This window comes from Tinamus guttatus, unplaced genomic scaffold, assembly GCF_059628265.1.
Source record: "Tinamus guttatus ecotype Peru unplaced genomic scaffold, ASM5962826v1 Tinamus_guttatus_pri_ptg000134l, whole genome shotgun sequence".
In the NCBI taxonomy this organism is placed as follows: Eukaryota; Metazoa; Chordata; class Aves; order Tinamiformes; family Tinamidae; genus Tinamus; species Tinamus guttatus.
In genome coordinates this window covers 2,674,409-2,692,251 of record NW_028288668.1, presented here as the reverse complement: position 1 = coordinate 2,692,251, position 17,843 = coordinate 2,674,409, and the positions used below count along the sequence as shown (strand labels likewise).

At 38.5% G+C, this 17,843-nt stretch overlaps 1 long non-coding RNA gene across 1 annotated transcript in view; it reads left to right on the top strand.

Annotated features, from left to right (window-relative positions):
- The first annotated feature begins 270 nt into the window (after nucleotides 1-270).
- LOC148595246 (uncharacterized) overlaps nucleotides 271-17,843 on the top strand; it is a 371,889-nt gene continuing 354,316 nt past the window's right edge. The window contains exon 1 of the long non-coding RNA XR_015913209.1: nucleotides 271-284. This is a non-coding gene — a long non-coding RNA (uncharacterized LOC148595246). The remainder of the gene's footprint in view (nucleotides 285-17,843) is intronic.

Below are 17,843 nucleotides of genomic sequence, written 5' to 3'. Positions count from 1 at the left end.
TTCAAGTGTGTTCAGAAGGTAGAACACTGAATAAGCTCCAATACATGGGATTATTGGACAAGGGTCTGGGGACAAGTTAAAAGGGAATTATAAATACATATTTAGGTAACACAGTTCCCATTGTTGTCTGTAAGAGATTACGGCTCAGCATTTCCAAAAATCAGAAGGTGAGGTGCCCACGTATGAATTAGGGGTCAAACCTGAGGAACTGCACACAGTCTAGAGATAAGATAGGTAGCTCCTAAAAAAGTAATATGATTGTGTCAATCTGATCCTTTCTAATAGTAATTCTGGTACCATGACACTGTTCTTATGCATACACCCTTCCTTTGGGAAGGAAAAAGTACTATCAGATAGAAATTAATAGTGATTATGTGCTTACAAAGCTCCCCTTTTTATTCTGAAAAGCCTTCTAAAAATATTGAAGTGACAAGATGATGCCCAGGTTGGTCTAATAAAGCATATGTCACAACCTTCCTTTAAAGTGGAATGCATTCAATTGATGAAGATAACTCTTCTCAATGAATGAAAAGAAAAAAAAAAAGAAAACTGGCAAAGACATCTTATTAAGTCACATTATAGTAACACCAGTGCTCTTTCAAAGAGTTTAACCTAAACCTCTAAGGCAGCCATCTTTGGTGCTAATTATTGACTCCTGTGTACATGCACTAGTACCCTCTACTGGTCAGAAATGTGCCCTGATGCTCAGGAAGTCTGAGGAAACTGAGGCAAACCATTAACAGATACATAAATGATGAATACTTTTTTTTTTTTTTTTACTTTTCTTTCTTTCCCTCTGAATCCAAAGGTCATGGTCTCTATTTCAGCTATATGTGTGACCTCACTTGGTATGGTTTCTATCTATCTTACAGTTCATTAAAATCATATGTAAAAGCACAAGTTGTGGAATCAACAATAACCAGCACTGCTGGAAAAGACATAAAATATTGCACAACTAATTACAGGGAAAATAATTTCAGCATATATATAAAAAGCTCTTTGTTGCTGCAATTTGTTGTGCAGTGTGTGCAGGGAAGTCAGATGTGAACTGATTGGCAATGTCTTTCTTCGTGGGAAGGGAAGCTATATTTATTGTCCAGGGCTCTTAAAATTCCAAAATTCCAAAGCCACATTAATGGTGCTTTGGCAATAGTAAAATCAATTTGAGTTTAATTCCAGCTGAAGTATAAAATAATAGTAACAAAAACAATCCAAACAGAAAAAAAAAATATGGCAAAAGAAAACACAGCATACTCTTATAAGCACTGAATTTCAGAAAAGATAGATGTATCAATAAGCCGTATGAGGAGTTATTGTGCCCTTTGGGATAGTTTGTCAAAGTTGTAGCAAATCATATAATTATTCAATGCCACCAAAACGAAACAAAAACAAACAATATTTTTGATCTAACCTTCCATCTTAAGCATGCCTACTTATATATTTCCAAAAAGTTTCTTATGAAAATAGGTGATGAAAGTTAATTTCAGTAGTTTACTAAAATTACCAGATAAATAAAGCTATTCCAAACAAACGCAGTTTCCCAAGGATGGAAAAAGAAGAGAAGATTATTATCCTGGGACTTAAAAATTTCCATGCCGTTATTTCTGTTTTTACCACGGGATGCTGCACCTTAGTAGTATTTAATAGTTTGATATTGTACGGAGATGCTGCAGTTCTCTATGGCTGGAAGCCTCTAACAGAATGCACTGTGCTTTAGCAAGGGTACACGGAGGATGACACGGCTGGTCAGTGTTAGTGTGCCAGGGAGTTTGGCGGAGTTCATAACCAGAGCTGCAGCACAGGTCACTGAAGCCACCAGGTTCAGCTGGACCTAGTTAGGCTTGAACTCTAAAAAGCTTCTCGTAGTGCTGGGAGAGGCAGTGGCCATGCGTGTAGGCTGTGCTGTTACATTTTTTTTTTAAGTCTTCTTGTTTGGTGTTTATAGACTGTTATTTTGCATAAAGGGAATACATCCAGAAACTTCTCTGTTTATGGTTATTTTTATTGAGCAAAAGTTCTGTAATATACCAAAACCCCTGAAGAGGTTTTCTCTTTCATGCTTAAGCTTGGTTGCCCATGAACTTTCTCTCCCTTTGTTTTCGCACTTGGCCTTGTTACAAAGCTTCACAAACTTTATATACCAAGGAAACCCTTGAACAGTAACAATAAATTAAGAGACCAGACAATTTATTCTGAGTGCTTTTTATTCTAGTTGCAAAACGGGAAGAATATTCTTGCCAAAAGAAGAAAAAAAAGTTTTTTGTTTCTCGTGAAAAATGCTAAATTGTTCTAAGCATCTTTTCTTATCCAACTATAAATGGAAATCATCATAAGCAGTTTTTTTCCATCTAGTTCTCTAAGCAAGTAAGACTTACATAATCACCGTCTGTATGTCCATCTGACCAGCCCCTGCCTTTCTCTCTTCTCCTCCTCTCCCCTTATCTAGTAGATGAAGCTATGTAAGCTGAAGAAAAGCCCTCTTCTCACCTATTTCAGGATCGAGATACATCGAGAGAAGGTATATGAGATACAGAAATTCATGATTTGATCATCTTTTCCCTTTTGTCAACATACTTTAATGATTAGAAATGTTGATTTATTCACAAAATTCTACTCTAAGCTCTACGAAGCAAAGTGGAGATTGAACACAAACCCCTAGTGTCTAGATATAAGGTCGCTGAGCTATCTCTTCTTATCTTTCTTAGATATATTTGAAGGAATACTTTTTTCAGAAGTAAATAACAGACAAAATACAGGTAGAAAGGCATTTGGGAGGGCATTTCGTATAATCATCAATCCAATTGTAAGCCAAACATACTTTCTGGTTTCAAAAGCTATTAGCGATAGATATCGTATTCCATAGCCTGAAGCAATCTATCCTAATATAGATGTTATTTTATTCAAAAAAGAACCGAAGTCTTCTTCATTGACTTCATACAGTTTATAAATAAAAAAAAATGAATTCTGAGTTTTTGTTACTTTTCATATGGAATATCTTATGTCTTCAGTGCTTCTGCTTGGAGAGAGTAAAAACAGAAGTAGGACAAAAAAAACAGGTGACAAACTTTTTAATTCAAATTGGAGCATAAAATATCAGGTAAAAGGAAAGAGGGGAGCAAGAGTGTAGGGGAAATTCCCATACGTTGGAAGAAAAATCCAGGAAAATCTCTCTCAAGTGCTTGAAACTCTATGAGGTGCTGCCATTCTGAGCATTCTTTGTGTGTGAATTATTTGTAATGGCCTGTGTATTTCATAAATGCCTAAGAAAATTGTAATCTTAATTAGATCAAGACTGCAAAATGAGAATCGAGTTGCAGCTATAAATGCAGGGAAACACCTTCAGATACAGATCAGACTGTTGAGATGATTTATTTGACAGGTTATCTAACCTAAGCAAATATTGCTGTGTTACGAAAGTCATTTTTTTAAAAAATAAGGAGTTATTAATTACAGTTACCTTAGGGAAGATACGAGTGATATCATCTTTATACTCCTACACACTCTGCCCTTCTGTGAAAATATTTACACTGCCTGTTTGGTAGTCTTGCTTCACATGATATATGGGTACCATGTTGAAAATCACAGACTTTACACAAAATGTGAAATACCTATATAAATTTATACCTTCACATATGTAGGCATACATGCACATAGGGAGGAAAATAGGGAGAAAAAGAGAATGATGTTAATAACGCAAAAGCATCCAGCAGACAATTCAATGGAAACAACAGAAAATACTTTATACTGAGCTCTGAATAAATATACTCTTTCTTAAATATGAATAAATATTTCAGTTACTAAGATCTTAACTGGCCGTTCTGTATGAATGAATGTCCAGGCCCTGAAGAACAGTAAGAAAATCAAAAAGCCATTAAAGCTATTGTAAGTAAAAATAGTTCAGATTATATACAAGTGCAGTATTCCATTTAAATGCTATGCTATGGTTTGCACCGATCTTGCAAAGCCATATTGCAATGATTGCTTTTATTTTTCAAAGAACGTATTTTATTCACTCCTCATCAGGTAGTGATTTACAGGTGGTTATTTCTCAAAATTGTACCACTTTAGAAGCAATTATTTAGAAAAAAAAATGCTAAAAGGTGAGTCACTATTGCTTCTGGCAGTTATATTTCATCTGCAGGAACCAGCTAGCTAGTTTTAAAATGCAGTTGATCTGTGAATAACATACAATACAGCAGTGAGCTGAGAGACAGAGAATTCTTTTAGTCACATATTTAGGCTTGATCATCCCCTGTTTTAGTTAAGGCTCTAGCTGAAAATGATGATTTTCTTTATAAATTTCATACCAAATTATCCAGCCCAGTGCTGCATGTGTACAGAAACAAAGAACCCCTCAACCTGGTAGTTGCAATAAATTTATAAGTGAACAGCACACAAGGCAAATAAATCTAATAACATTTTTATTAGGTTCATGTGTTTTATGCCAGTTCTGGATAGTCCAAAAATCTTTATTACTTACAAAACGATGGAAAAGGTTGCGCCATGCTTTCTATTATAGGGCCTATTTTCAAGAGTTTATAACAAATTTTAAATGCAGTTTACATTTTGTTTAAATTTTGTTTACAAATTACCCTGTAGTTATGGACTACATATACATATATATACATATATAATAATCTTCAGGGCAAATGATAGGATTATTTTAAGACACTGTAAACGAAGTATCAATAATTTTAAGCACAGTGATTTCTAAGTTTGTACACATTTCCATAAAATGGCCAAAAATCTTCTACATATGATCTTCAATTAACTAAGTAATGATATTTGTACAATCAGCATGCCAAATAATCTGAGAATACTGTATTGCAGGAGGCCCCTGGCCCCTTTCCCTCTAGTTGCGTTAAAAAGCTATAGACCATCTCTGTAATGTGTCCTCTTGTTCAATGGAAATGTACCAAAGGGAATTAAGGTCAGGACTTTGAAAGAAGAGCAAGTAAAAGTGGAAAAAGCAAGTGGGCACATAGAGCATTTTCCTAGAGCTGCATTTTCTGCCTAGGAAAGAGATAAAAATAATACGAATGCTCCATTCTGACCAAGCAGTTTTGTTTGGGGAGTCCTGACTACGTAAAGCTAATTTGGGTCACAAATGCTATAACCTAGGGGGCATTTGCCCAGGCTGCCCAGTATTTCACATGGCTGTATAAACTTGGAAACTCTAACTGTGTTAGCATAATGCCTGAGTTAACATGTGTGCTGACTTTTAAATCCAAGCTACTTACGTTTTGCTTTCCAACAGCATGGGTGGAACAGATGCATAGCTGCCTCCAGCTGCTCATGCAGATAGGCTGTATGTGAAATAAATATACCTCACTGGGGAGGGAAGAAAGCAGAATACACTCTTTGCAGCAGAATGTGGCTGTAGCCAATTTGCTTTAATTGGCAGACCCGCATTTCAAAATAGTCACCTAGCCCAATGGTCACCAGGCCAATACAAATTTGGACGCTATGCTGAGACCAGAAGCCTCAAGACAGCCAGTGCTGCCTCAAGCCCAAAGCCCCGAGACACGATGCCACTAAAACCTGCTTCTCATTAAAACCACACAAAGTCTTGCATGATGCCCACTTCTCATATTCTCAAACAGATTAATGCAAATATTTCCCATTTTTCTTTACTCTGCCAAAAAAAAAAAAGTATCCTGGAGTTGATAAGGCTTAAGATCTGATCCTAACACAACCAATCTGGACTTTCTTCTTAGTCTTACTCTTCCTTCTAGGAAGACATTAGACAGAAATTTCACCACCATGTGCTTAATATAACTGAGTGAGATTAGAGGAATCTGGTGCATTCTGTTTTTCAATTTATTTTCACATTTTGCATTTGACAGTCCCTAGTTTTGCAGGTAATTACTGTCACTCTTATGTGGTGCTCCTTGTACCTAAGTATCAGCTAGAAAAGACATGGCACTAACAGTTGTGACTAAATTAAAAGCAAAGTAAATGGTGTGAACACCACTTCAGTATCTACAAAGGAAGAAGTGGGCAGATTTTCAAGGGTCTATCTAAATATATACCATGCAGCAGAGTAAAGGGGAAGGAGTAGGAGCAGTAGGAAGTGAAGGGGAAGACAGAAGCATGGGGCAAGGGAAGGGAAAAGAAGCAAAGGGGACATAGTCTATTCTTTAATTTTACCTCTATCAGCTATTCTGTTTTTTATTATTTTCCTGATTTCTCTAAAGTCTTCCATTTGTGGCAAATCATAGTATGTAGTTTTGACTCAGGATTGTTTACTATGAGTTTAATAGGGAAAAAGCCCTGATCCAAAGTTCACCAATGTTAGTATAGGCTTTTCCCAAGATTTCAGAAAGAGCGACACAGACTAAGAATAGAACGTCAGTCCTAAGCTACTTTCTCCAGCTTTGAAATCCCCCAATGTTTTAATATTTGGAACTTTTTTTTTAAAGAATCGATCATCTCCATAGCTGAGTTGGCAGTATTTTTGTGCACAGTTTAATTATGTTTATTTCAAACATAACCTTGACATACTTCTTCCCATCGATTTGTTGTAACACCTAAATTATCCAGTTAATTCTCTTCATATGAAATGCATTTCTATAATTGCACTGTATCCAGGAAAAAAAAAAGAAGGCAAATTCCTGACTGTGAATCTTACTTATGCCTGGAGAATTATGTTACTACCTTCACTGTGTACAGGACCAGCTCCTTATATTTTCCTATGTAATTACTGCATTTAAATTGGAAGTGTCTGTAAATGTGGTCTATAAAATTGTTCTGAGGGCATTTCAGGATGTTGTGTCACACTACTGCTTAGAAATTGGTGCAAAAGCTATACTGCAAAAGTAACAATGTCAGGAAATAGTAGCAATGTTTGCCTAATAAAATCCAGATTGTATCCTAAATAACTGCTTTTTCTCTGTGAGATTAGTCTTTCCTCACAAGCAAAATAAAAAAAAACACAAAGTGGCCTAACCGCAGTGCAATTCTTAAGAAAGTTATAACACATGGAGTTCATATATCTTGGAAGAAAGCAGTGTGTAATCCCGCATCCCTGTGTATCCAATCTAGATAATCTAACTCTCTAGCTGATCAAGGAATGACATCATAAATCTGTAAGTCGGTTGTTTGCTTTGTACATAATTAATTTCTAGTTTATTATCTCCTGATACTTGGGTGAAGAAACTATTTTACCAAAAGTGGATTTTAAGCAATTCCACTTACTGTTCTGTTACATTCCTCTATTCCTTTCTGTGGGGTAATTGCTTTTCCTTTCTTTATATCTTCCATTCAGTTCTATGTAGTTACAGAGACCAGTCTCGATCTAAAGTAGGGCATACGGACTAGGACATGCAGAGTGGCAGCTCACTTGTTTAAATGAAAAAGGAGTAGTTTGTTTTGCATATAATAGAGATTTTTGCCACAGGTAGCATCCCATTGCAACTAGACTGCAAGTTTTCATCTGTATGGTTAGATAAAAAGAAGTTTTGAGATTAAAGATACCCATGCCAGTGCCAAACACTTGCTATCTATTGATTTCCAAGCAATTGTCTCCGTGACACTCCATGAAATGGATGCTCGGCACTCCTAGGTTGCATTTAGGAAGAAGCAAGTCCTGGAAATCTCTGAGTTTAATAGTGTGTTGCATGGCTAGCCATTCCCAGACCCGGTTTACTCAAACCACAGCAAGAACTTGATCCAACACTAAGGTGCCAAGGATGTGTACGTCCCTTTCTGCCTGTACCCACCCCCTGGTCACCAGTGCACAAGAACACAACCTGAGTCTGTGCATGAATGTCTGTTTGCACTGTAAATCTTGCAGAGAAGGTCAGTCTGCATCTGAAAAGAAATTTTATAAATTTTACAGCCCAAGTTCTTCTGCTAGCAGAAGTATAAACCATGGAAGAAAGAATTCAAAATTCCAGCACCACATCACCCAACAGGAAACCCTCACAAAGTAGCTACATGACACACGTCAAAAGCTGATTCAGTTCTTCCACAGATTTAAACAAGGTTTAGTAAATACACAGTGATATCCTTGAACTCCATGATTCATCATACTCAGGTTATATTTGGGTTTCATTAAATTTATGGACTATTCATCTTTCCTATGTTGCTATTGCCTTGACCGAAAGCCTTAAATGTTAAAAAACCTCAACTGAACCTTTGACATTTGTCTTTTTCCTCTGTCTCTGTTTGTTTGAAAGGAGCTTCCTCTCCTACGCTTCCCCATTCCCTAATTTCCTCCCCGACAGCATACAGTTCCTAGAAACATGAATATGAACCTAACTGGAAAAAAAAAAATGAGTTAAAGGGAGCTGGCTGGACTGGATCCATCTGATCAATCGAATTACACAGATCTGTATTAAATGCCGAGTTTAATCACTGAGTACATTACATACATGACAGCACTAACAGTAAGCAACAGAAGAGAAAAAAAAAACACATAGGGAAGAGATCATTGAACACATACATCACAAGCATGGTTCTGTTGACAAGCTTAATCTTGCCAATTAGATCTGAACCATGTTTCTTTCTTGAAAGAGGAAAACATTACACAAAACAGAACATGGAAGCTACTCTGTCATAACAGCCACAAAGCCCTACTGAAAATGTAGAGACTGAAGTCGTAATTAAATTTTTGCTGACTTTAATGGGGACAAGATTTCACCAGCAAATCTTCAAGGATCTGTGGGAGTTAAAGGAAAAAAAAAGTGAAAAAACTCAAAACTTCTTGCATTCTAGTAATACATAACAGCACGCAGTGATGCCAGGCAGGTTTGTCTTTCTAAAAGGTAGTGTTTGTTGGATTCTGTAATGAGTACTGTTTAATATAAATGGGATTTACAATGCTTAATCTTAACTAAGGCTTTTTTTAAGGCTAATTTTCCAAATCTTAAACATATTCTTCTGTTTGGTGCCACAAAATATTTATTTTTAATTCATTTTTATAATTCACTTGACAGCATTAAATTCATTCTCCTAAACTGCAAGTTTTGGTTTTAATTTAGGATAGAGAGTCTACTAACAGGGACCCAACAGAGAAGTTTAAACTAAAGCTGACATAACGTGCAAACACTGGTTTTATAACAGCTGAATCATATCTGTTAAGCAAAAGATTGATACTTGAAATCTATCTATCTATCTATCTATCTATCTATCTATCTATCTATCTATCTATCTATCTATATTTCTGTCCCAACTTATTGTAAAGTAGGCTTATATTCCAAGTGGGCTGCCACAAACCTGGAGAACCTGGGAATCCTAATTGCTCTGAGAAGTCCCAGAACCAAAGAGCCTGGCACATTATCAAGAGAACTGCAAGAAGCCAGGAAGTCTGGGAAGATCAGGTCTCTCAAGACTTCCATGTTCTTGGCTCAGAAATATCCCTCCAGGTGGTCTGCTGATGATCCTGAAGTTTGGAGAGGAGGCTCTGCTAAGGAGCCACGGAGGGAGATTTTCATCTATCAGACATGTCTACATTCCTGCAAACAGTTTCAGCGAGTCAGCATTTTCCAATGAAGCAATAGTCCTTTTGTGCATTTCCAGGCTGTTCTGAATGCTTACACTACAACACAAAATCAACCAGACATTCCATGTCCTGCTCTCTATAGCTCTTATCCTGCTTTTCTATGCTCTTCTTTTCATTTCTGGAGTTAAAATCATAATAAAATGCACTCAAGTTGTATATGCTGTTTATTTTGTGTTTTGGTTGTCCACTATCTTTTTTACTGACACTTTAATTTTGCCTTTTTGTCTGAACAAGGCCTATAAACTTGTGCATTTCACCAAGTTTTACTACGTATCCTAAAAATGTCCAAGGTTTCAATGTCCTGTAATATACTACCTTCTTACTGTATCTATCTGGTTTGTATTCACGGTATTGTATTAGACTACCCACTACCCATCATAGTCTGATGATAGTCTAAGAGATGTTGAACCTTGGTTACAATTGGTTACAATTGGCACCTTGGTTACAAATAACACAGAAAAAGCAGAGTTGCTCAATGCCTTCTTTGCTTCGGTGTTTACCAAGGGCAGCCCTTTAGAGCCCCAGGCCCTAGAGACAAGAGAAGAAGCGGGTGGAGAGGAAGACTTGCCCTGGCTAGAGGAAGATTGGGTCAGAGAGCACCTAAGGAAACTCGATACCCAAAAATCCATGGGCCCTGATGGGATGCACCCCAGAGTGCTGCGTGAGCTGGCAGATGTCATAGCTAAGCTGCTCTCCATCATCTTTGAAAGATCCTGGAGAATGGGGGAGGTGCCGAAAGACTGGAAGAAGGCCAATGTCACGCCAGTCTTCAAAAAAGGCAAGAAGGAGGACCCAGGCAACTACAGGCCAGTCAGCCTCACCTCCGTCCCCGGAAAAGTGATGGAACGGCTCATACTGGCCGTTGTCTCTAGGCACATGGAGGACAAGAAGGTGCTCAAGAGTAGTCAGCATGGATTCACCAAGGGGAAATCTTGCCTGACTAACCTGATAGCCTTCTATGATGAAATGACCAGCTGGATAGACGAGGGGAGAGCGGTGGATGTCGTCTATCTCGACTTCACCAACTGGCTGGATGGCAGGGCCCAGAGAGTGGTGATCAGCGGTGCAGAGTCTAGTTGGAGGCCTGTGGCTAGTGGGGTCCCCCAGGGGTCAGTCCTTGGTCCAGTCCTGTTCAATTTATTCATCAATGACCTGGATGAAGGCACAGAGTGCTCCCTCAGCAAGTTTGCTGATGACACGAAACTGGGAGGAGTAGCCGATACCCCAGAGGGCTGTGCTGCCATCCAGAGGGACCTGGACAGACTGGACAACTGGGCGGTGAAAAACCTCATGCAATTCAACAAGGCCAAGTGCAAGGTTCTGCACCTGGGGAGGAATAACCCCAGACACCAGTACAGGCTGGGAACCGACCTTCTGTAGAGCAGCTCTGCAGAGAAAGACCTGGGTGTCATGGTGGATGATAAGTTGACCATGAGGCAGCAGTGTGCCCTCGTGGCCAAGAAGGCCAATGGAATCCTGGGCTGCATTAAGAGGAGCGTCTCCAGCAGGTCGAGGGAGGTGATCCTGCTCCTCTACTCAGCCCTGGTGAGGCCGCATCTGGAGTACTGTGTCCAGTTCTGGGCTCCACAGTACAAGAGGGATGTGGAGCTGCTGGAGAGAGTCCAGCGCAGGGCTACAAGGATGATCAGGGGCCTGGAACATCTGCCCTATGAGGAGAGGCTGAGGGAGCTGGGCCTGTTCAGCCTGGAGAAGAGAAGGCTGAGAGGGGATCTAATCAGTGTATATAAATACCTCAAGGGAGGGAGTGCAGAGGACGGTGCTGGTCTCTTTTCAGTGGTGGCCACTGATAGGACTAGAGGAAATGGCCGGAAACTGAAACATCAAAAATTCCATAGGAACTTAAGGAAAAATTTCTTAACAGTGAGGGTGACAGAGCACTGGAACAGGCTGCCCAGAGAGGTTGTGGAGTCTCCTTCTCTGGAGATCTTCAAAACCCGCTTGGATGCAGTCCTGTGCCACGTGCTCTAGGTGTCCCTGCGTATGCAGGGGGGTTGGACTAGATGATCTCTAGAGGTCCATTCCAACCCTAAGCATTCTATGATTCTATGATTCTATGAACTAAGCTAGCTAGCTAAAAGACCATATTCATTTCTTTGTCTATTCATTGGCCTGGCAAACACCTTGGATATGGGACATCTGTAAAACGGAAATATCAGAAACTTTGTAGAGAGCTTTGAGATTCATGGATGAAAACTAGTATAGAATTCAGCTTCATGATGAAAAACGTAATTATTATTATTTTTAAAATATATAAAAAAATCACTTTTTTAAATAACTACATTATTAGTTTTCATCCTGCGCTTCATGAAAATATCTAGATTCACATTTAGATTTAGATCTATCTAGGAGGTATCTAGATTATTCCTCTGAAATCTAATTATGAATAGTAAATATAGATTCAGCTAGTTAGCTTAAACTGCTTTCCAGCTCTCAAAGCCTCCGCTGGAACATTTTCAAGACTTCACAATTGAAAAAAAAAAAGGATTTGAAAGCTCTGAACTGAAGTAAGGAACATTAATGTGTTAACTAAATAGTTTCCTTCAGTCTCAGATACTTTACTAATTTAGAAAAGGTGGTTTAATACCAACAATATTAGACATTTTAGTCCTATTAAAACAAAGACAGCCATGAATGTAAAACTAGAAAACCATTTATGAAAGAAAAGCTACACTTTCAAACATTAAGCTAAAGCTCCTACTTCAAAACGTTGCGTGCCTGATATCAGAAAGGATGAAGACCGATGAATTTCATAGATCAAAGTGTAACTGAACCTTTGAAAATGGGATTTAGCATTCAGCTGAATACATAACTGAGATTTAAAAGTTTGGGTCAAATTATTTTAATTCATGCTGTCACCATGACACATCTAACTTAACACCATGTATTTTAATGAAAACAGGGTCTAGATGCCCAGCAAACTGCTGTGAGTTTTGACAGCCCTCCAAAGCTCTATCTTTCAGGAAAAAGGCAAAAATCAAGCTTACATAGATGGAATTTTCCCAAAGGCTGATCATGGCTCCCAAATAGTTCTTTCTGACACTGCCGTCTTCATGCTCTGACACCAGATGCACTCGAGCTGATTACCTTTGAGCAATAGTAGATAAAAAATCCAAGTCAACTAAGTCAGAAGTCAGTTAAAGGTCCTCAAGTTGATTTGTTTTTTAATAGGGAGAAATACCAAACAGAATCTTTTGAGACAGACTTTCACTTTTGAAGGAAGATTTTGAGTCTTTTTAAGGTTTATGAATTTTGAAAGTTGTAAGATGTCAGTAAGGATTGCGGCATAAGAGCCTAACTGAAACATAAAAAAAAAAAAGAATTTTTTGTTGTGTCAAGGAGAGACTTAAAACCAGTAAGTTTATTTATCCAATCAGCACATTGTGCAAATACACAAAGCAATTTATGGAAAGCAGTTTTTTATGATGTTTTGCCATTTGCACTATCATCGCTTCTTACCAGGGGCAGGAGCAAGAACTCAACATCTGATAGACAAAATGCCTTTCTGACTATCTACAAAATACATAATTCAGAATAATCAGGATTATCAGATTATCCCAGATCCCTGAAAGACAGTGCATTTTGTTTTGCTGCTTGTCTCAGTCAAACGGATTGGACAGCAGTAATGCCAACTACCCTCACCGCCAAAGCTAAGCAAGAATCTTTGATATAAAGGTCAAAAACCATCAGTTCTTTATCACTATTACCTTAAACATTGTATGAATCAGAAAGGAACAAGTTCTCACGAAAATCTTATAACAACATAAATCTCTTTAGTGTCAGAGATTCTTTATAGGGCCTTTATACCCTGGCAATTATACCAGGGATTTCTATACTTAATAGACATAGTCTATTAAGCGATCTTTCTTCATGGCCCATAGAGTCATTGGGCTTACAGTGAAACCATAGAGTATGTTAGTTCTTGCCTGCCATAGATGTAGCATCTAGTAGAAACATTCAATACAAAGACAAATAGGGCAACAAACGTTGGACAGATACAAACCCACATGACCAGCTGCAAGATTCTGCACTGTAAGATTCAGTTTCCAGAACTTAGATATCTGGGATACCACAGCATAACTCGGTAGCTCCAGCTGTCACTCCAGATGTTTTGGAATTTCCCGTTTGTCAGAGGTAACCAATCCCACACAAATGTCTCTGGGAACCTAGGTAGACTCAATGATGTTAGACCCTCTACTCCTAGACAACAGGTTCAGCATTCTCTACAGTAAGAACACCAGGATTGCAAGGCATAGAGAGGGACCAGCCATCTATAGACCATGCTTGACATAGACATTTCCCAGGCTAATAAAGGACATGCATGCCTAGGTTCTTCTCATTTAACTATAGATGCTACTATTTAACATTTACAGATCTTAGTGACTAAGAGCCATCTAGCCTTCCTTCATAGACAGTGGCAACAAAAAGACACCTTGAGGACCTGATTCCTCTCCCTTTAAGACAGATTTTTAGAACAGCTCCGACTTATGTCAGCAGTCTAGAAGCATCAGCTTCTTTATATTGGCTGCAAAGGAGTCTGGTTGATTAACGTATTCAGATGTAGGCATCGGTGCTATAAATGGCTTAAATTGGACTTCACAAATTCACTCGAATCCCAGTTTTGAGGGGAACTTGAGGCCTAAGAAACTAAAAAGACAGCTGTGTGCACCAACTTTATATAAAGGAAGATATTGCTCAGTCAGTAGTGCAGTTTTCCAATGCAACCATGTACTCCTCTGATACCCAAAACCCTTTAGAAGCACAGTTTTCTGCAAAGTAGGAAGAATAGACAGTGGTCCTTTATCTCCTGCTACTCCTATGAAGTTCCTACTTTCAGAATTGTTAATGAAGGAATTTTGCATTTGCTTTTATTCTATGACATGTGGAATCTTAGACTATGCATCTCTCCAGCCTTTGCCTTTAACAGTGCTGCATTTTGGGCTGATTAACTGCATTTGCCTATTTTGCTGTGCAGAATTGCTTGCTCTCTACATGCAGTGCACTCACAACTGTTTCACCTACTAGTTGTGACCAGAATACATTTTCTTCTAGATGCAAATTCAAGGGCCAAAAAAATCTTGCTGAGCCTCAGAATGGTAGCTTAAACACATTTTTCTATTATTTTGTCAGTTGCTATAGGTGATGAAATGTTGCAATACCAGAAAACTCCTTTCCTCCAGGTGCAACTTAGTGCGTGCCAGGAGGAAGCAGTTCAGCATGCCAAGTGAGCTTCGCCATCTCCCCAACTCACCTTATTCATCTACTGCCATGAAGAGGGACTCTAATTAAACAGATCTACCTTTATTGCCCGTGCAGATAATTCTGGACTCTTGACAAAGAGCCAGTGTAATGTCCCTGGATTGATTAAACTCTCCAATACATAAAGGATCTCGGGTAGAGTATTCAGTGAAATTTTCACACTCCTTGAGTGCCAGGAAAATTGTTCTTCCATGCAATCTTCAAGCAAGTTGACGCAAGAGAAGCCTGTTGGGATTGTCTCAGTTTATCTGCAACGAGCATTAAAAGACAAAAGACAATTCCCCTCCATAGCTGGAATGAACAATTTATAGTCACAATGCAGTTGGTATGTTTAAGGAAGTTGGATTCTCTTGTCTTTGTTTTCATTTGTTTACGTAAGCATTACAAGGCTGCAATTCACCCTTAGTACAAGCTTGTTATGAAGTAACTACATATGTATTATTTAGAAAAAAAGTCAAGTGACCATATCGGTCTTTTATGGCTTTTTTAAGATACAGATGATGCTATCATTCCACATCAGTGTGATAGCTTCCCCTTGCTACTCAACAGTATTTTAAAACATCTGAAAGCATTGATAAAACTTTTTGGGCATACGTGCAAGTTTAAAAAGCCACATTTAAAACAAACTAATAGTAAATGTCCCTTGACTGGGATTTTAGATGCCAAATTATATTCTGGAAGCATTTTTTACAACCAGATTCTGAACTTTGAAATAGGGGTTTATAACAGAAACAATCACAAAAGCAGGGCCAAATCCCTGCATCTGGATTTAATGGGAGCACCATAGGACTTGGATGTTCTGCATGTAAGTCTGTAAAAATAAATGTTAAAAACCTGAATAGCCTAGATCCAGGAGATGTAGAAGTCTATGAAGTATACATTTTTTCCTTGAAGGGGTAATAATAAACAAGAAATATGTGTATTTTTAAGGTTACTATATTTTCATCTTTTTTTTTTCAAAATTAATTTTTACATACATTAAGATGACACTTTAAACTCAAACTCTACCTCTGCAGTTAGATGTAAACCTACTCAGAAAAACGCCCTCTAAATCGACTTGAGGTACACTGTAGGAGAAAGCCTGGACTTTTGCCACATCTGCTTAGTGTATTATTATAATATTATTTAGGCCTTTCTAATGCCATCAGGAAGACAAGGCCTTTACGTGTCTGTGAGGTTGTGTAATGAAGGGGGTGAGAATACTGAATACCTGAACTCAGACTGCTCTTGCAACTGCCACATCTTGCATGCAAACATGTGGATCAGTAAAGTGGGATTAGGAAGCAAAGCGGCCATTCGCTTGCTCTTTGTGCCATGCTCATAGAAATAGTTTATGATCTGTACAAAGTAAATAGATTCTTGTGATGTGTGCTGCAGCAATACACAAACAGCACATTGCTAGGGGCTCTGATTTCCAATATTCTAGTCCACTGGATATTATTTAGCCTTTCATACCATGCAGGCTTACCTAATGCTGACCTAACAAAAAATTTTAAATTTATCAAGATATGGAAAAACATAATCTAAATTAATCTTACTTGCCCTGACACCGTGAATATTAGCAAAAAATATCTAGCTTTTTGCTTACATTCTGTGATGCTATTTACATAGCTCATGTGCAAGACAATTGTATCTGTTCATTCTATGAGGCTATATGTAAGGGAAACAAAAAAACTGTTCATTGCAAAAGACCTGTGGTCTCTAAGAATAACCACTGGTTTGGTCTCATTCAGTTCAGTTCTTGCCAAGGCATTAAGAAGCCCGTGGCCTATAGTAATCGTTATATACAGAGCAGTACATAGCTCATGAGTTCTCAGAGAGTCCTGCTTCAGCGTTTATGCTCATTAATTAGCTGGTGCCAATTACTCAAAACCTAGCTCAGTACGGCAGCACTCAGTGCTGCAGTAGGCAAACTCGGGGACAGCGCTTCTGGGCCTCTACTCTAGGATTTCAGGCTTGCCTTCAAGCATGGTAAATCCAATGATTCTGAAGTGATTCTCTGTTAGCCTTACATACCAAAATATGTGTGCAAGTACACCAAAAGGGATAGGGAAAGGACTTGTTTAAATCAAGGAGAGCATTTGCAAAAGCAGCCAAAATCGGGACCTGGAAAAAAAAATTCTAATTACCAGAGACTTAATATGCTGGAATAGTTCTCCAGTGAAATGAAGAGAGCAAAGAAGTCTAATTAGTTTTGCAAAGGACTTTCACAAATTTATGAAAAGGATCGTATGTCAGGACAGCATGTGCTAATAGGAGGCTGAGTTCAGTGGTGTAAGACTCACATGGGCAATGTGGAGCGCCTGCAGATTGCAGCGCATTTCAGGCATACCTCAGAAGGGTGCGCAGGGCACGGATCTTCAAGGGAAGACTACTAAGCGCTGAGCGTTTGGCTCCGTTTCATTGGCAAAAGCAACCTGTGCGGTTGAGCAGTTGATTGGCAGCCGACTTGCAAGGACAGGATTTGTTCTTCTATTTGAAATGTTGCTCTTCAGCATGACATGAACAACAGTGGTAGGGGAGATTAGGACTGGGGAACTGGAGAAACTTTTTGTGATTTGCGATGCCAAATAATACAGTAAAGCCACAGTCACCCCAGTGAAGTGAAATACCTACAGTGTTTATGGCAGACTGCCATACTTCTTACTTTTTTTCTTTTTTTAATATATAAATATCTTAATAATCTTGAATTTTGGGCTACAGAAAGAAAGCAAATGAAGTAGAGTTCTCACCACCTCTTTTATTTCAATAATAGTGCAATATTTTGTTTTGAAAAGAAGCAATTGTTTTCTTCCTTGGCTAATTCTTTATCTGACAATAAGTGCCTTTGTTATGTACATGTAGATTTAGCAAATAAAATGCCAGACAGCTGTTTCAACCCCCAGCATTATTACCCCCAGATAATATCAGCAATCTGATAGGATTATTTTGTGCCTGGCTTCTTCCTCTTCACACTATTTCACTGGGAAAATAGGAACAGAATGAAAGGGACAAAGAGGGCATAAAAACCAGAGGAAACAAAAGCCACGCACTGTAGACGTATCTCTCCAAATGTATCTCT